Below are 20,586 nucleotides of genomic sequence, written 5' to 3' on the forward strand. Positions count from 1 at the left end.
TTGACAATGAATTCCGTCAGAGAAAGTATCAAACATCTAGTATGGATCTTGTACCGACTTTTCGAACTCTCTAAGCAGAATACCCTCTTCGAATGAGTGTAATCAGTTTCGTACCTTTCAATTTCGCCCTATTTTGCTTATCTTTTGACAGATACGCGTATTTCGACTACCACTTGTAATCACTGACACTGAGGAAGATTACAAGTGGTAGCCGAAATACGCGTATCTGTCAAAGAATAAGTAAAATGGGGCGGAATTAAAAGGTACGAAACTGATTACACTGGAATCGAGTATGGAATTAAGCGTAAAAGGTTTCACGAGAGTGAGGCTTTGTAGTATTGAATATTACACGCATGGTTTGTAAGCGAATATTTATAGGTTCGATGCCTAGCCCTACCTTTAACAAATGTTAACAAGCTTTCACACATCATTGATCTACACAAGCGCTGCTGTGACAGCGCATTGTAATGTCCGTCGCTCACGTTCGGCCTTCGCCGACAAATAAGCTACCTATAACAATGAGTCAATATCCTCAACCATCCTAATTCAATACGTTGGGAAAAGTTCGCTGACATAATGCACGGTTTGAGTCAAAAATTACCATGATGCACAAGGAGGGATAACGAAGGTTCCATGATAAACGTAGATCTACATTCAAGAAGCTCGCACAACTTCAAGAACCATAGGGATTCCCTCAAACTGAAAATCGATTTTAGGACACATCGAACAACAAGTCGCACCCTAGTGTTTATCTTGTTCTGCAAGCCCACTACTCCCCAACGGTCACCGTCAATTACTGGGTAATGACCCAAAACAATTCCGATACAAAATTCACGCACTCGACAGATTTTCCTCGACGACCTCGAACTGAAGCGCGAGACGTAGGAGCAACACGCGGCGCACGCGGTGGGGTATGCAACGCAATGAAAACAAAACCACTTTACTGCACTGGCACGTTTTTGAACGGACCGAAACGATCGAAGGTTGACTACGGAATGAAGAAGACATCCCCGATGAGCTTTGGTCGGCTTGAATCGGTCGCTTGGTGTGGTGGTATCAACCCTTTGGACGGATCTACCAGCGATGAATTGGTGGGGTTCACCCCGAAATCAGTCAGGATTCGGCTTCAGAGATGGTAAACCACGGAAGAGCAGACTGAGCCAAGTTCATCCTAGCCTTCGCTTTCCCATCCCCATCGTGCATTAGTGTTGGTGTGCAATCTAAATTTCTGAGAGGAAGAAAACGGCGCGGCGGCGCCACCGGGCGCCACCCACCACCACCCACGGTGGGAAGTAGAAGAGCACCACATTTTCCGAATGCTTTTTTTCTGTTCGCTCGACGACGATGTCGATGGCATTTGGTCGCCACAAGCACAGCTGCTAACTGCTGCAACAAAAAACGACAGCATGTGCAAGCCCACGCTGCAATGTGATCTGTCGCTTGCGCTGGCTCTGTCGTCATTATTGTTGTCGGCGAATGACGTCGATGTCAAGTGCAGCAATTTTAGTTCTTTGGTCGGTCGCTCGGTAGGAATGTCCTGCGATGTATGCAGAATGGAATGACAATAGAGTTTTAGTGGGAATATGAGCACAATAATGGTAGGGGTAGAGTGGATGCATCCTTTATTCTCTGAATGTAATAGTTTTCAGAGACTTTTCATTTTTGTAAACTACGCTAATGAATAGGGAATGTTAGTCAGTCCCAACGTTCATATTTTGATGTTGAAACAATCCTCCCACACCTTACCATGCGACATATCAAACCATGTGATTTTAGATGATATGTGAATTTGTTGCGGTTTATTTTCGTTCAGAATACAGCTGGCCATTTCATGGTTGATAATGGATTTTCAAAAGTGATTCAAGACCCTCAGCTTAGGGGCTGTCCATTAATTACGTAAGGGTTTATGGGGGGAGGGGGGGGTTTGAGAAATCTTACGCGCCATACAAAAATATTTGGATTCTCATACAAAAAATCTTACAAGGGGGGGTGGGGGTGTCGAAAAATCGTAACATTTCCCTTACGTAATTAATGGACAGCCCCTTAATGGCTGTAGAAGGTCTGCTATTCCATGATTTGATTCTACCCTCAACCCCAAAAACTGGCTTCAGCGTGAGTCACCTGACCTCTCGCAGTACTATTGATAAGCTTTATAGTCGAATAAGCTCTATGTTTTATCTAGCTATGTTTTATTTAGCTATGAGATCGATGGCTGTCCAAGAGTGTCCGAGGACTCCCTGGAGTGGGTCTACAAGCGTAAGCAGTGATCTTTTGGAGAATTATGAATGGAAGGTGGTGAGTGCAATGTTTGTTTGAGGTTAGTGAAACTCTTTTAAGTATTGGTCATACGATCTTTCAACGAAACTAGACGTCTCTTAAATCTTTATGATAAACCCCCTTCACTCACCTGAAGACATGTTAAGCCCCAAAATATCCCTCTGGCACTCAGGCGTCATTCACAAATAACATAACGCTCTAGAGGGAGGGGGAGCCGAGTGTTACAGCCCAAAAATTTTCGGTATTTCATACAAAAAATACGTTACGGGGGGAGGGGGGTCAATTTTAGCGTTACGTAATAAATGGACGCTGCCTCACTGATACGCCATAACACGTTTTTAAAAGCCTCTGATGGACGTCTTGAAATCTCACCACCTAAAACTCCCTGGAACTCGTTCAAACCAGCTAAAACGCTATGAATCGCCTTGAAACACCTTAAAACACTTTTGAAACCCCAGGAGATCCCTCTGAAAACCCACTGAAGCTCACCTAAAAGCCTGTGAAGCTACCTGAAACCTCTCTGGAACTGCCCTGAAATACCTTAAAAACGTTGAAAGGACTCTGAAACACCTCTGAAACTGAAACACTTTTGAAGCTCACCCAAAAGTATGTAAAACGCCTAAAAACCCTCGGGCATCCTTTTCAAACACGCTGACATGGCTTGAAACGCTTCGGAAACGCCTTAAAAGCCGCCTGGAGCTCACCAGAACACCTCTGAAACCCCAAGAAAAGTCCTGTAACGTACTGAAACGCAATAAAACACCTATGAAGATCATCCAAAAGCCTGTGAAGTCCCTTTAAATTCCTCTGAAACGCCCTAAAACTGCTCTAAAATCACGTTGGATCTTTTCTGAAGCTCGCCTGAAAGCATCTGAACCTCTTGAGACTTACGAAAACGCCTTGGATGGAACGATTCTGAAACACTTCAAAACTTCCTTGATGTTCATCCGTAAGGTTGTGAAGCCCCCCAAAAGTTACGAGAACCTGGAACCATCCTGAAACGCCATAACACGTTTTCAAATGCCTCTGAACGTCCTGAAATCTCTCTTGGGCTCACTTGAAAGCATATGAGCCACCTAAAACGCTCTGGAACTCATTTAAAATCAGCTGAAACGCTATGAAACGCTTTGAGAAACCTTGAAACACTTCTGAAACCCCAGGAAACTCGCCTGAAAACCTACTGAAGCTCATCTGAAAGCCTGTGAGGTTCCGCAATTTGGCCGAATGCCGATTGGCTGAACGCCATTTGGCCGAAAGGGTCATTTGACCGAATGTCATTTGACCGAATGCCGTTTGGCCGTAAAATGAATGATGAACGTAAGTGACCATGCCATTGTGTTCCGCATCAATATGACTCGAAAGAACAGCCAATGATTCAAAGAAGGAAAAATTTGATAAAATTTTAACAGTTTCAACGCCAATTATTCCCAAAATTTTAAAACTAGAAAGAATAGCCTATGATTATAATAAGGAAATATTTGTGATGATCATAATGGTAGCTAGACTGTCAAAAACTTCCTCTGAATTCTTTTGATCATAATTCTGCCAAACGGCATTCGGCCAGATGGCATTCGGCCAAATGGCGTTCGGTTAAACGGCATTCGGCTAAACGGCGTTCGGCCAAATGGCGTTCGGCCAAATGGCCGGACACCGACCAAAAGCATGTGAAATGCCCTGATACCGCTCTGAAACTCGCTAAACGTCTATAAACGCCTATATGCTTTGAAACGCCTCTACCCAAGTAACCAGTAAGCATTTAAAATAGCATTCCTTCAGCATTATAGTAGCCTTTACGACAAGGCGTTTAATGCTAATTAGCCGTATATGCGCCTGTAGTGCTACCTCACAGCAGGTTTTGGCAAAATAACGGGCTGTCTTAGTGCTATCCCTTCAGGAACGTCGTGATGAAATGTCAAAGAAGCGTAACGCCTTGTCGAGCAAAAAAAAAAAACAAAAATAGATTGACGTCTGCTTCTCGTTCTCTCAGCCTGCTTCCCCGCTTCATCGTCCTTCCATATTCCAGCCGGTGCTAGGTGGCACTTTTTTGCTGATTTTTGTAGTGATGTAGGTTTGAACTTACGATCCGGAGATTGATTAATCATATCTGCTTCGGATTCTGTTGCTCCTGATCCACGATGCTAAAGCTGTCCCGGTGGCGTGCGTTGATTTAATCGCCAATATAAAGAATGATTCGATAACAGCTTCAACATCCAAAACTTGTTTTCATTGAGATATTTCGTTGTGGTAGAGCATTACGATCCCTTCTTTTAAATATCTGTGGAATATGATTGTTTCTTCCCTCTTTCAAACAATCCTATGATCCACCAAAGCATCCACCTATTCGGCACATATTTTCCGACGAAATGATAAATAATTGCAGTAATGTTTTCTTTGGTGCTTTTGGATGAGCAGGGGAAAATGAAGAAACAAATAAGATGCACAAATTTGTAAACAGAAGCATAGGCTCTGTAAGAGAGAGACAAAATGTGTTGCCAAATGCGTAACATATCTCCCAACCTTTTTGCTCCTAGCATTTAAAGAGCAGTTGAAAAGCATTCTGTATGCTCCCAAGTGAAACCACTTCAAGCAGTTGAAATGCTAATTAACAGCCGAAAGCTTTTGAGCAGCACAGCTTATGCTAACTCAAGGCAGCTATGCATTTGAACTGCTTATGTAGGGCAGCAAGCAGTTTAAATGCGTAATACGGGCTGATACACGGCTTATTCAAATGCTTAGTGGTTACCTGGGTAGTTTACTTTAAAGTCTATGAACCGCCCGGAAACGTCTGTGAAGCAATCACTCGAAAGCTTGTAAAGCCCCTTAAATCCAAAAGAACCTCTTTTAAACCCCCAGCAATCTCCCTGAACCGCAATGTAACTGCTGTAAAATCCCTCTGAAAGACTTTGAGCCCCTTGAAATCTATGGAAGTCGTGAAACATCTCTGAAACTGTGTAATTCCCCTAGATCTCACTAGGACACCTGTGAAGTCCTCCAAAGCTTCCGGGACCCCCAGAAGTCTCCTGAATCTCCATGAATGCCTGCAACGCTTTGAAATTCTTTCGAAACCCCTCTGAAACTCCTCCAAAGTTCCTTCGAAATGAATTCCCGCTAAAACTCCTTAGATAGGCTCCTAAAACCCGTTTAATCACCCAGCGATTCAGGGTTCCTTATGTCCACCAGAAATCATTACTAACATTGGAAGCGTTTGGCTACATCGTTCTCGACTCGTTTGAGCTAAGAAGAGTGAATATGAAGATGAGTGAATGAGACAAATATACGTACCCCTGCCTTCAGAACCACCCTAAAACGACTAGAAGCGCTTGAAACATTTTGAAACGCATCTGAATGTCCTGACCTCCCACTGAGGCTCACCTGAAGGCGCGAAGCCTCCTAAAACTCACGGAAACCCGTTTGAAAGCAGCTAAAAGGCTCTACAACCCCTGTGAAATGTATTGAGATACCTCTGAAACCGCCTGAGACTCCCCTGAAACTCCATTGAAGCTCAACGGATAGCCTGTGAAGTCCTCTTCAACTCTTCTTAAAGGGAAATGGGAGCGCGTCCATGTGTATTTTTGACTCGCGTTTTCAAGAGCAACGGTTTTGTTAGCTATAAAATGCTCGATGTTTGAAATGCTACTCGATGTTTATTAAGAGTGAGCAAGCATTGAGGTACATAGCAATATTATCTCTGAGGGTTATTCGGATGACGAGATTCGTGCTTTCGATATTTGCAGCGTAGTAATTGCGACAGCCATCTTTGGATTCGCTCGTCTTTAAACGTCACGAAACGCCTTCACACGCTTGAAACGTCTTAGAAACACCTCTGAAGCCCCTCTGAAAACCACTAAAACGCATTGAAACGCTTCTAAAACATTTATAAAAGCCCCCTGAAGCTCACCCAAAAGCATTGAAGTGCCCTAAAACTCTTCTGAAACTCACTGAAACGCTTGAAATAACTTGGAACGTCTCTGAAACCTTGACAGCCAATTAATCCCCCTGAAACTTTTGAAACAGTTCTGAACACCTTAAAAGCTCAGTTGAAAGCGTGTAAAGCCTCCTAATATCCGAGAGAGCCACTCTAAAACCCCCAGAAAACTCCTTGGAACGCCATAAAACCGCTCTCCCACCCCTATGACCCTTCTGGATCTCTTCAGAAAGCCTCTGAACCGCTTGAAACCTACGAAAACGCCATGAAACGGCTTGAAACCATTCTAAAACCCCGCGAACACAGACAACAGACGTAAGACTTGCGAAATTTTCATCGACCACGCTTTTAACGATAATTTTAAGTCTTACTAGGGGTAAGTCTTAATAGTTGTGGCTTTCACAACCAGAGGCACGCGCATCGTTTTTTCGCGTTTGACGTTTCACACTAGCGCCACAGACAAACAAACGTAAGACTTGCGAAATTCCCATACGCTTTCAACGATCATTTTAAATTTTCATAGTTGTGGCACAGACAAACAGACGTAACACCTAAAACAATTTTCGTGAAAATCCATCGCCCAGCTCACACTACCATCACCTGGGGGAAATGTTTCACGATGCACTCAGCCACAGACAAACAGACGTAACACTTGAGAAATTTCCATCGACCACGCTTTTAACGATCATTTTAAATTTTCATAGTTGTGGCTTTCACATCCAGAGGCGCGCGCATCGTTTTTCTATGCGTTTGACGCTTAACACTAGCGCCTTCTGTTGACGATATTGCAAAACACAGTGATTCGTGCAACTTTTCCACCAGGTGGTGGTAGTGTGAACTGGGCGATGGATTTCCATGAAAATAGTTCAAGGGGTCTCCATTTAGCCTAGTGGTTAAGGCTATGGATCGCCAATCCCCACCGTCTCCGTTCGATTCCCGTTCCGTTCGAGAAAATTTTCTCGACTCCCTGGGCATAGTGTATCATTTTACTTACCTCACAATATAAAAATTCATGCAATGGCAGGCAAAGAAAGCCCTTCAATTAAAAACTGTGGAAGTGCTCTAGGAACACTAAGTTGAAGAGAGGCCAAGTTCCATTACGAACGTCGAGCTACAAAGAAGAAGAAGAAGCTCAAGGTGTTACGTCTGTTTGTCTGTGCCCTGAAGTTCCCTCTGGAGCTCAATAAGAAGCCTGTGAATTCCCATAAATGCCAGTGAATCCCCTGAAGCCTCATAAATCTTCCTGAAACTCCTCTGAGAACGCCCATTTTAACACTGAAATCGCTTTGAAACTCCTCTTAAACTCTTCTGAAGCTCCTCCAAAACGCCTCTGAATTCCCCCTAAAACTCCCTGCATAACTTCATTTTAAAATCTTTAGGCCACATTCGTTCTCTATAAACTCTATTGCAACAGTTGTGAGAGATGAAAACGATTCTCCCAGAATTGTGAGATGGATTTCCCTACAATCCAGAATCCTGTTGAGCAGGTTTCTCCCAGAATCCTGAGAGGGACTCTCTAACAATCATGTCAAGCATTCCCACATAATCATAAGAGAGATGGCTCAATAATCTTGAGAGATTTCCATTGAATTCTGAGATAGATTTTCATCGGATCCTGAGAGGGATTCTCTCAGATTCCTGGGAGAGATTATCAATCAAAAAGATTACCCCTGAATCCTGAAATGGATTTCACCCACAACTGAGATGGGTTCTCCTAGAATCCTGAGAACAATCATCCCAGAAATATCAATGGCATTACTCCAAAATTCTTTGAGGATTTTTTTTAGAATACTGAGAGGGATTCCTCCAAATGTCAGAGAGAAATTCTTCTAAATCCCTGGGAGGAATTCTCCAAGATTCCTAAGAGAGATTCCTTTGAGCCTATATAAGGACTCCATAACATTATTAGTCAGATTCTCTTAAAATATTTGAGATTGCACAAGAGTTTCGAGAAAGATTCTCACAGAATTCTGAGATGGATTTCGAAAGTATTATGAGGGGAATTCTAACAAAATCCTGGGTGGAATTCCCTTCAAATACTGCGAGAAATTTCCCCAGACTCCTGCCCAAGCAGCACACAAGTCACAAAGGAGTGTCGACAGCGCAGGTTTTAGGTTGAACACGAGTAATTTTCAAGTTATTCTGCCTTTGAGTTGGAATTACATGAATATAGCTCCTGTCCAACCAAAAACCTACGCTGTCGACACTCCTTTGTCACGTGCGTGCTGCTTGGGTGAGAGGGATTCTTCCAGAATCAGGACGTGGATTTCCCCAGAACCATCCAAAGATATTTTACCTTGAACCCTGCCGATTCTCTCATAATAGGGTACACATTTCCTCAGAATGTCATGAAAAATTATCGATAAAATACTGAAGGAACTCCTAAAAAATCCTGGAGGAATTATCACAGGAACTACTGAATAAATTTCTGAGTAAATTGCTGGAATTATTCCTGATTTTTTTTTTCAAATTCCTGTCTGAATTCTAAAACAAATTCCTGGAGGAATTCCTGATTCTGATCATGTAGAAATTCCTGTAAAAAATATCCTTTGAAAACATTGAAGAAGTAATTCCTGAAAAAAATCCTGAAGACATTGATGAAGTAATTCCTAGAGGACATTTTGTAAAAATCCTGAAGGGATTCCTGAAAAACAAAGTTCTATGGGAATATCCTGGAATAATTCCTGAAGGAATTTATGGAAGAATTCTTTAAAAAATCCTCTAAAAAATCCTGGAAAAAAATAATTTTCAAGAAATTCCTGTAGGTATTCCTGAAAAAAGAAAACAATCCAAGAAGAATTCCCAAAAAAAAAATCTCCAAAGAATTTCTAAAGAATTCCCAAAAAAAATCTCCAAAGAATTTCTAAAAACAATGTTAAAGAAAACTCTGAAGGAATCCCTGAAAACTTTAATTGAGTATTTTCTGAAGGAATTCCTGAAAAATCCTGATGAAATTCCTGAAAAAAAATATAGCGGGATTCTTAAAAAAAAATCCTGGAAGAAATTTTTAGAAACATTTATGAAGAAATTTCTGAACAAATTCCTGAAGGAAATTGTGGAGAAATTCCTAAAAAATCTTGGAAATTCCTGAATGATTTCCTAAAAAAGTCCTAAAGGAAACGTGCAGCCTGAGTGGCCCAAGTACAATCAATCGATAAACGATCAAAAACGATCAAATCTGACTATACATGTCAATGGTTGCTACTCCGTGATTGATCTGAGCTGGTACCAATTGCACTGAGATCCAAATGCATAAGGGCTGGGACACTTCACTTATTCTCATTGTGCAATTCTAGCAGCTCATACATTTTGGATCAATAACGGCGCCGGCCACGTCCTTATAGTCAGTTGGGAAGGGAGCGGAATGTTAGAGTGTGCTGGTTATTGCTTCTAAAGACCGAGATCACCTCTGCATCCCCACAACCAGCACGGACTGGGGTATTTGTTAGACGGAAAGGATGGGAGATCTGGGAGTCACCGTTGGGTCGGTGATGCGATCCATGGATAGGGGGTTATTTATAGTGTTCGTAAGGTGATAGATTGTGTGGTGAAATGAGATGAATAAGGTCAAGCGGCAAAGCACGCTTTGGTTGCATAACTTGTAGGCGTTATATACACTGTGCTGTGAGTGGAAATTGGAAGGGAGGGAAACGACTTTTTTTCCAATTCGTTTCTGGTTCTAGCGATGGCTATTGAACATATGAATATACATGAGTTGTATATGTAGAGAAGAGAGAGAGAGGAAGTGGATGGAAAGATACAAAGTAGGATGAAAGGGACGGGCCAGGGATTGAACCCATGACCTTCTGCATACGAATCAGAAGCGGTAGCCACTAGACCACCAAGCACGTCTGTGAGTGGCCCAAGTACAATCAATCATTTAGAAATTGCTCGGTTTTAAGTTTTTTTCTACTTTTTTGCAATCGTTACAGAGCGCTCTGTGATACTTTACATACACAGATAAAAATAATGAGATTTACACGTCATGTAAACTTCATTTTTGTCATGTAAACTTAGTGTTATTATGATTTACATGATATATCCAAATTTGTGTTATATATCATGTAAACACACAGAGTCATGCTGAATTACATGACATATAATGGAAGTTTACATGCTGTTTTATTACTTTTACACGACATGTCATGTAAACTTCTGTGATATCCCACGCTTCAATCATGTGCATCATATGTCACAGAATTTTACACTCTTTTTTGTATCTGTGTAGTTAAATATTCTTAATGCCCAAAAATAAGTTTACCAAGTTTTTAGAGATTGCACAATAACTCCCTATGTAGGCCAAAATACCTACCCAAGAGCGAAAAAATCGCAATAGACTAACACTGAAGTATTGACTCGCACCGATACAGTAAAAATCAATGTCTGGAAACAGCAAGAATATAATAGCGGAATATAGTCTTAAGAATAGAAGGCAAAGAAAAACAAGTTTCTTCTTTTTATCGAAAACTGTTTATAAAAAAACCAATATTTATGTAGCTCTCTCTCAATTTAAACTAGTTGATTTTTGTAAATCAATTTCTAATTTAAAAATTTTAAATGAGCGAAAGAATAGCTGCTCACCTTGAACCGTTTATTCCTACGTTTTATATTTTCCTGCAAATCTCCTTTTTATTTTTACACTGACTGACCCTCCATTAACTTCCTCCTTCAGTACCACACCGTGTCGTAACAAACCATATCAGCTAAGCCCTCGTGTCGTGCATCAAAGCACACAACGCAAATTCGCCACCTGCCAGAGATAACGATCTAGTGCAAACCACCCACGCGAGAGTAAACTCCCATTCAGTCCTTTTTATTGGGACGCCTCCCCACACACGTTTCGCAACAACATTTGCCGCTTGCCTGACTCTCCCCAACCAACTGTGTCGCCACTCACCCTCTTAAGCATTTTTCTAATGACTCACACAGGGCTAAGTTGTTTGGTTCAATGTATTGGTAAGTCCCTTTTTCACCGGTAGAAACACGTGAGCGAACGAACAAACCTGTGTTCGCCTTTCGCCCCACAATGACCATCAGCATCGGGACACCCCTCGGCCTCTCTGCATGTTTGTCAGAGAGCCATTGTTGGGGTGAATGGCGTGCAAGGTTGGAATTTTCCAACGAAATGGGGGGTTTGGTTTCACTTACACTTACAGTGATGGGCGCCAGCCAGCAGCCAGCGCAGCGGTCGGTGAACACTTTGATTCTCGGGCCCCGCAGGATCCGTGTATCCCGATGACACGCACACAACGGCCGGCTCGGGAGGTTGATACCCAGTTGAGTTCGGTGAACGCAGTGGTTCAGAAAGAGAGTAGGGGTCCAAAATTCACCATGGTTCATAGAGGTTTGACGTAACTAGAATTCAAATAGTAGGGAAACCGTCGCTACAGTGCTTCCATTTTAATCATACTCAAAGTATAGGGTTTTAGTGCTTTTTTGTATTGTTTCTTTTTTTTTGTTGCCGAAAATTCGGCAAACTATTCTAATAATTGTCACGTGAGATTTTTCCATAAAACACTGTACATAATTGGAATAGAAATTTTTCGAAAGATTTTGAAAGGAACTTCCATTAGTTTAATTAAATTCCTTCGCAAAAATCCCGACTTCGTTTTCAATGGTCCGGATGGTTCTAAATACAGAAATTTCAGACAAAAGAAATTCGCCAACAGTTTTCCAACATTTTGAACATTTATTTTCAGTTATCGGTGTTATGCCTCCTGCAGTAATTTTGCAATTCATATCAATTATTCAACAATCCTTTTTATTAATAAAAATAGAATGGTGGTCAATTTGTAAGTATACCAAAACACCAAAGTTGTGATATCTTTCCGTGATGTTACACTCAATCTCTATGGTTTCACCACTTTCGCCATTAATTATTATATATCTAACGAAAGTTAAAATATATCATAAGGCTGATACAAATTTTATTTTGACTTTTTGTCTCCCCCCCCTTCACAAATTTTTGGCTGGATTTTGCATTTTGAGGGGGCAAGTAAAAAAATATTTATCAAAATATCGGGTCTTACCGAAATATCTTTAACAAATCCGATGAGTTTTTAATATTTTTCAGATTAAATGCTTTATTATTTTTATCCCCCCCCTCGACCAGCCAAAGAGTGGTGGGACAAAAAGTAAAATAAATATTTGTAACGGCCTAATTTACTGGTGGTCTAAAAAATTGAAATAGTTTTGATATAGGGTAACGAAGGGTATTATCGGCAAGTTTATTCTATTCGTCATGGGGGTCTTTGTGGATTGAATTGCCTGAAATTTGGGCATATAATTCAGCTTGGTTGGGAAGGATTTGAGGCCAACTTTGAGACCAACAGGTTTCAAAAAACCCCCCCATGACGAAGAGAACAAAACTGCCGAAAATACGTAAGTTCCCCTATACAAAATTAAAATTCAAAAAGAATGTCCGGATTCGCTTTTTGAATTTTGTTATTCCGTGAATTCATGAGGTTCACTTATAGTTATACATCAGTGAATTTAATACACTAAAATCTCTTTTATGCAGATTATTTTATGCACTTTTAATGTATTCACCTTTTTTTATGCCCTGCGTTAAGAAAGACAGAGCTACTAACAACCAACATTGTGCATAATAGAATGTAATTATGACGGTAACTATGGCAACGGTGACCAGAGGGTGTTAACAGATAGAGCAATAATGGGAGGCTGCAGAGGCGTTTCAGGGGATCCCAAGGGGTTTCAACGGGGTACCATGAGACCTCAGGGGCGTTTCAAGGGCGCCCTAAGGGGTTTTAGGGGGTACTTCTATGGCCGGCCAAAAATATTGATGCCTCTACTAGAAAAAATATTTTCGAAATAAATTGTTTATTGTGATTTAGAGGAAATGTTTTTTTGAGCCAAATTTATGATTAATGCTGCAGTTATCACAATTAAAGCTCTGAAGTTCTAAAATGTATAGTTATATTTTTTTTTGGACTCAGTTGATGTGATTAGTATTATTTTTTATAGCTTAAGTCAATAAAAGGGCTAAATTATTTGAATCATTGAAAAAATGTAATATGATCTAAACATAAACTATGCAAATAGTGTAGCAAAGCCAAGCCAAAATCTCTTCACGAACTTTTAGCAGACATATGAAAGTACATATGCTTTAAAACTTACTAGCATGGGACAACAATAATTTTCACCATTTTATATTTTCAGTGTAGCTGTTACATTTTCCCACTTTAAAACACATATTTATCATACTAGAAAAACTTGTTATTAGAAGGCACAGAATGTTGCTATTTGACGGATTGGTCAGTGTTAAGTCAGACCGGACCATCTGTTTTTCAATGGTTTCGAGAAAATGCCTTGCAAGCAAATGAAATTTCAAATCTCTGTCATTATTTTCAGATATACTATTATTCTTTTATGTTATGACACATCTGCATCAAAATTACGTCAAAAAGTTCAGGCTTAACGAATTCCTCAGCTTATCTTTACCTGCCCGAAAAATTGCGTAGACCACTCTGACTGAACGCCGACCAATAGAGAAATAAAATTTGCAAAAAAAAATCGGATTCTGGTGGGATTTGAATCCACGACTCCGTATTAGCTAGACTGGCGCTATAACTAACTAAGCCACAGAACATGTTACGAATCTGCGGAATGGAAAGCCAAACTGACTCTGAAGCCACACCATGAACACTTCTTTTTTTTCACAAATCCATCTCGCTTTCGGCTTTGATGTCAATCTAAGCAAATCTTGATATCAAAACAAAAATATAGTTGCCAAATTTCACTGAGCAAGGTGGTGTAGGGTGACCAGTTTATCGAATTAAAAGTTTCAGGGATTTATTCTGCAATTCTTCAAGAGATTTCTACTGAAATTGCAAGGAACTCCTTCAGGGATTTCATTTAGGATTCTTTGTGGGATATTCCTGGCATTCCAAGAAGGGTTTCTTCATAAACTTTTTCAGGAATTACTCAGTATTTTCTGTCGTAATTGTTCCAGAAATTTTGCGGGAATTCATTCAAGAATTCCATCACGGTTTTTCTTGGAATTACTCGAAGGATTTCTCCTGGAATTGCTGGAGAGATTTCTTTAGGAACTCTTATGAGAATTTTTCTCAAATTCCTTCAAGGATTTCCTCAGGAATTCCATCAGGAATTTCTCCGGGATCCCTGCAGGAGCTCCTTCTGGGGGCAATTCTTTCATGATTTTCTTGAGATTTTTTTCTTGGAATTCCTCCACAAATTTTTCCCTTTAAGAAGATTTTGCCTGGAGTTCCCTGAGGATTTTTTCTGTAATTTCTTGAAAGGCTCCTCCAGGAATTCCATCAGGGATTTCTACAAGAATTCTTCGAGGAGTTCCTTCAGAGGTCCCTCATCAAAATCATCTGAATCGCTGGATGAACTTTCTTTTGTGAATGCTCTAGAAGATCCGCTAGGGATTCCTCCAGCAGTTTATGCTGTGATTTCTCCATGAATTTCTTATATGGTTTCTCCTGTAATTCCTTCAGTGATTCCTCCAGGAGCTTTTCCAGAGAGGTCCTCAGGAACTCCTTCAGAGATTCCCTCAGAAGTTTCTTCAGGAGTTCCTCCAGGAGCATTTTTCAGAGATTCTTGCAGAAGATCCTTCAGGAATTCCTTCAACGGTTCCTCCTCGACTACGCTCAGGGATTCCTCTAGGAGTCCCTTCGGGGACTCCTCTAGAAGTTCCTTCAGGAATTCTTTCAGCGTAAATTGCATTGGTTCCGAATTTCTCGATGCATGTGCCAATACCTGTCCGCGAATTGCATTTCATCGCCACTGGAATGAAAAAAAAATCGAACAGAACACGTGAGGAACTTCCTTGGGCATAGAGTATCTCGAAGTCCGAGCAACTGTTGAGAAATTAATGTTTAAAGATCAATATATAGCACTACCGAAAATTTGCCTCTCAACGTGCTATGTTTACCAACCACCAGTGGGGAGATAAAATAGTATTTTACCAACGCTGATGTGAACGACTTACCGACTTACTACGCACTGGTGGGGATAGTCTCAGGAACCATAGTATATAATGCACTGATATTTTGAGAAAATCTTAGTAGGTGTGTTGGTTGTTGAATGACTATGAAGAAATATCAATCAGAGCAAATCACTTTTCTGACATTTGGGCATTTCAGGGGATCCTATGGGGTTCCAGGGGAGTTACAGCGAGTCTCAGGCGCTTTTCAGGGAATTTCACGTCTCAGGGTACCACGAGGTACCAGGAGGTCTCAATGACATTTCAAGTGGTTTTAAGGGGTTCTATGGGGCTCCATGGGGTCTCAGAGTTGCTTCAAGAGGTCTTGGGGGCTCCAGGTGATTCGAGGGGGCCCAGAGGCATGGTCGGCGGGTCTTAAATGCGTAACGGGGGCAATTTCGGGGGTTTCAGAGGGTCTCAAGTCCGTTACATGGGGTCCGAAGGGGTCTTAGGAGGTTTTCGGAGGTATTTTTGGAATTTTCAGACGCATTTTTGGCGGATTTCAGAGACGTAACAGAGGCGTTTTTTAGGGTTTCAGAGGGTCTAATGTGCGGTGTGTTGTATACGAGGGGGTTTTAAGGGGGATTTCCTTTCATTTAAGGACCTGAAACCCTCTTGACTTGGAATGCCTCGAAACGCCCCTGAAACCTCAGTAATTTCATTGAATCGCCCTTAAAATTGGGCTTCGTGGCCGTGCGGTTAGCGGCGTCAGTCGTCTAGGCGTTTCGTAAGCCTCGGAGTGCGGGTTCGATTCCCGCTCCAGTCGGGGAAAACTTTTCGTCAAACGAAAAATTCTCCTGGGTGTTATGTGTGTTGTCCGTTGTCTCGTGTTGGTGTAATGTTCAGTCTGTGCAACCTCTGGCTGAAGACGGTGTAGTGTGTTTTTTTTTAAATCATCATAATCAATTAGAAATGCCACCGAAAACACTTGAACCGCTTTCAAAAGGCTCCAGACACTCTCTGAGACGCATTTGAAATCTCCTTGGGATGCCCCTGAAATGCTATCAATTGTTCCTAACACCTCTAGGAACGCCCTTGAAACGTTCCTGAAACCTGAATTTCTCTGAAATGCCTCTGAAATGTCTTGATACGCCCCTGAAACCCCTTGTATTGTTCTTTAAAGGCTCCTGAGCCCCTCCACGGTATCGTCCTTGAAGTCCCTTGAAATATCCCTGAAACTCTCTTAATAATATTGAAGCACTCCGGAACGTTTTTAAAAGACTCTTGAAATCTCCTGAAACAATCGCTTGATGTGTTGTTGTTAATTTTGGAAGATTTCGGCTATCTTTTCAGTTACTGTTTAATTTTTAAACTTTTTTCAATTTGGAAGACTTTTCAGAATTTCAGGGTTGGATTTTACTTAGCGACATACGCGTCAACTAGTGATGTTGTTTAACCCTTTAAAGCCGGATTTTTTCTATGGGTTATTACAGATTTTTTCCTACGTATGTCTGTGTTTTTGGTACTCAATAGCATTGAAAGGGTAGAATACGATGCAAAATATTTTTTCTGGTTATCCTAGGTCATTCAAATTGTTCTTGAGTTTAGATCCTAAAATGTACGCGTGTAACGGTAGGTTCTTTCATTATACAAAGCTACGATTTGCAATCTATCATGTCCAGTAAGTCTTCGGATTGTTCAAAAGACAGTATCAGATCAGTCGGGATATTCTTGGCCATACAAATTGTTTTTGAGTTTTAAGATTCAAACTACGGATGTCTACGAGTGTAACGGTTATTTCTTTCATTATACAAAGATACGATTTGTAATCTACCATGTCCAGTAAGTCTTCTGAAAGATCAATAGACCGTATCAGATCAGACGGGATATCCTAGGTCATCCAAACTCTTCTTGAGTTTAGATCCTAAAGTCTACACGTGTAACGGTAACTTGTATTATTATACAAAGCTACGATATGTAATTTATCATGTCCAGTAAATGTTCTGAATGCTCAATGGACATCATCAGATCGGCTGGGGTCATTCAAACTATTATGATCTTAGAAATCTAGCATGTACAGCAATTGAAGTTTCTGTAGTAATGATTGTATCTATTTCATTTATTTAGCGTTAATAACAATTATAATAAAACTGAATCAACAATTCGTCACCACAACATTTGATTCGTGGCTGCAGTCCTTATCCTTGGCCCTTGGTCTTATGATTTATGCTCTAGATGTGGCTTCATCATATCTTCATCTTAATTAGATTCTTAGTTGGAGTGATGTTTAGTAATTCTGAAATATCTCAAAGGTATTTTGGAATGGCTCTGAGTTTCACAGCAGTTCACGGATCTGGGTGGGTTTGACCAGGTATCGTAACTTTTTATTGCACAAATAATGACTGCAATGAATGCAGATGTCAAAATATGAGTTGTATAAAAGTTTGAACAACCTTAGATGTTTCAAAAGTACAAAATAATGCCTACTAGTCCTTGAAGAACATTAGTGAATATGGTTCATTATGTATTATTATGTGTAGCAAGATAGCATCACAAGAGAAGATATAAAGCTGTGTACTCCATAAAATATTGGATAGCCAAAATTATCACAAATCTATCATGACCCTTGAGAATTAAGAGGTTCATGGAGCCAATACTTATTGTTCCTTGGACTACTTTGGTAAATACAGTGGTTGTAACACTACTTAACGTACTGGCAAAAGCTATTACATATCACAAGTGTATACCTGAAGCTATGGTCTCCAAAGTAGTTTGATTGATTTGGAATATTTCAAAATTATCTTGAAATGACTCATGCAATGCCGCCAGGAGGATTACAAATAACAATTGGATCGGTAATGTTTCATTGTAAGAATTACTACTGTAACTATCAAGAGATAAACTTCAATACAGTTTGGACGCCCCTTGATGACCCAAAGGTTCATAACAACGTATTAGACTTCAGGTTGATCCAGTAACCGCGATTGATTATGCAACCTTACTCAACATATCAGATATGGCTGCTGTTACGAGTGTAGATCTGAAGTTCTGAACTCCAAGGTAATTTGGCTGATCTGGAATATACATATAGTGTCTCACCTAATGACATTTGAGATTCCAAGAGCTTCACGGATCCCAGCAGATTATGCAGTACTATTATTTATGGCGAAAAGACTCAAAATTATTCTTGTAGATTCGAAGGACTTTATTATAGGACAGTTTAGATGACCCTGAATGTCCCAAAGGTTAATAATAATTTCTAGTAGATTTCGGGTTGATTCAGTAGCCACAGTTGATTATCCAACGTTACTCAGTATAGCAGATATGGCAGCTGTTACGAGTGTAGAACTTAAGTTCTAAACTCCAAGGTAGTTTGGCTGACCTGGAATATCCCGATAGAACAGCTTTTTCCGTTTCCGAGTTATAAAATAGATTGCTCATCATGATCTTAAGTTTTTCAGGGTAAAACTGAAGTGTTTATTTTTTTTAAGGTTATGGCGATCTGTAACTTTCAGGGTTTTAAAAACGTTGGTACATCAATAACTAGGATGAGAGTCTAAAATATAAAACTGGTTCCGTTACTATTTTTGAGCACTTTTAATCTTTCTATTTGTTTGATTTCAAGTAAGGTATATAAAGACTCGAAGCGTGTTCGTGAAAGAATCCCTTTCAATCTCACGCCCACCGAAACAATAATCAACCAAAACAACCACCTGCCCGAACCACTGTGCATCACCGAAGGTAGGCTATGTGCTTTCCCACCCCGACCGAACCCGGAAAATCCTTGTATGCGAAGCAAATTTTTTTCTCCAAACTAGTTCCATCAGACGTCATCAAGGTTTTTAGGCAGGCGAAAAAAATATTTCGACGAAAATTTCAGGATGTTATGCAATTAAGCCAACGTAAATATTATGACTGGGTTCCAATTTTAGGTTTGCGAACGAATTCACCATTAACGCATTGATTCCACAATCACCAGCAAGGATTCCAGTTATGTAACGCGCGCGCGATATTTCCGTCTCGAGACAACAATGACGACGATGATGAGTCGCAAATCCCGAATTTCATCAGCGCAATTTCCGCTTCCAATTAAGGGGGTAGTTTTTCCGTATCCGCCTGTCGTCCACTACAAATTCCAGCACCACCAGACGCGTAATCCAATTGCCATGCTTAGCGATTTTTCCACACCATCCACACTGGGAGAATTCCGAAATTTTCACTGACACCGATTGGCATTGATTTTTATCCAGAGCAGCCCGAGCGCTCGGCACGGCACACACAGCTTCCGTCGTCGCAGAAATGGATGGAAGCCAACTTACACCGGGCACTAATGGTTAGCACAGCCAGCGCTCCCGAACTGCTCGTTTGCCAATATGCATGCATAGAACGGTGGAAAAATGATGATGTAGGTACCGATTAAACACCCTGTGCCACCCACCACACTATTCTGCGAACCCCTTCTGCTGGTTGATGAGCGCGAAAGGGGGGGACGTTGAGGCAGAGGACGACGATGCACAAGGGTGGAAGAAAAATCGACGTTTCCAAAACTGCTGACTGGTTTTTCGATTTTCCACGACCGCACGGTTTGAACTCACGAAGGAAACTGATCGGTGACCACGCGCCGAACATTGAATGAATCCCGGAGAGCGCGATTCGCGATGGGTGGCAGAGCGTCAGAGCATATGCGCCTCGCAATTTTCCCTATAGGTATTTTTTTTTTTTTTTTTTTTCTTCTAAACCATAGGGGGATAATCTGCTCAACAGACACCCTACCTATAGGTATAGGTAGGTAGCAAGGTACTAACTATACGGGTCTACGAGCTGTAGGGTGTGTAATGGCCAAGTAGCGCTGTGGAACACTGTGACATGTTTGGGGAGCGGTATGTAATAATCTTCTGGGGGAAGCAGGAAACTTCCCGATCGGTTACCTATTATGAAAAAGGTGGTGTGTGCGATATGACTAAGGGCTTATTAGGGATGCTCATGTAAAGTTGGGGATGGGTAAAGTTGGACGAACGTTCAAAGGAATTGTTTGTTTATTCAAAACTTTTCCAACATTCTACATTGCCTTGAAATCCACAAAAGCGCCACTGAAATGCTTTTGAAGACCCTTTAAACCCATTTTGAAACTTCACTGGTGATTCAAGCATCTATTTAAACTTCCTAAAACTCCTGGAAACCCCCTGAAAGCCCTCTTAGGCCTCTTCTCGTTGAAAGCCCTGAAACCTCATTGGTATCCTTTGGTATAACCTGAGTCTTTTGAAGCGCCTCTGAAACCAATTCAATTCCCCTGTAAGCTCCCGACTTTATTTTAAAATCCTCTTAAAGTCCCTTAAAATACTCCCGGAACACATTTCAAATGACTTTTCATTGCTCTACAGTTAGAAGTTTTGGATTATTCAATGAGCCCATTTTCCTCTCCTTTCCCTAGAATTTTTGCTTTCCTCTTTAACCCTTAACCAGGATAAACTTTTTT

General features: G+C 40.9%; 1 protein-coding gene across 12 annotated transcripts in view; it reads right to left on the minus strand.

The window, feature by feature from the left end:
- The window catches only part of LOC109409918 (sodium-dependent neutral amino acid transporter B(0)AT3), a 159,360-nt gene extending 139,568 nt beyond the window's left edge, over positions 1 to 19,792 (minus strand). For 2 of the 12 annotated variants that reach the window (XM_029875197.2, XM_062855774.1), the window contains exon 1: positions 19,524 to 19,782. The gene's annotated coding sequence lies outside the window, so the exon portion shown is untranslated. Of the gene's footprint in view, positions 1 to 601; positions 718 to 787; positions 1,266 to 19,334 lie in introns of those variants that run through there. The other 10 variants (XM_029875202.2, XM_029875199.2, XR_009998588.1 and 7 more) reach the window with 9 other exon arrangements.
- Between the last annotated feature and the right edge of the window lie 794 nt (positions 19,793 to 20,586).

The sequence above is a fragment of the Aedes albopictus genome, chromosome 3 (genome assembly GCF_035046485.1).
Source record: "Aedes albopictus strain Foshan chromosome 3, AalbF5, whole genome shotgun sequence".
Classification (NCBI taxonomy): Eukaryota; Metazoa; Arthropoda; class Insecta; order Diptera; family Culicidae; genus Aedes; species Aedes albopictus.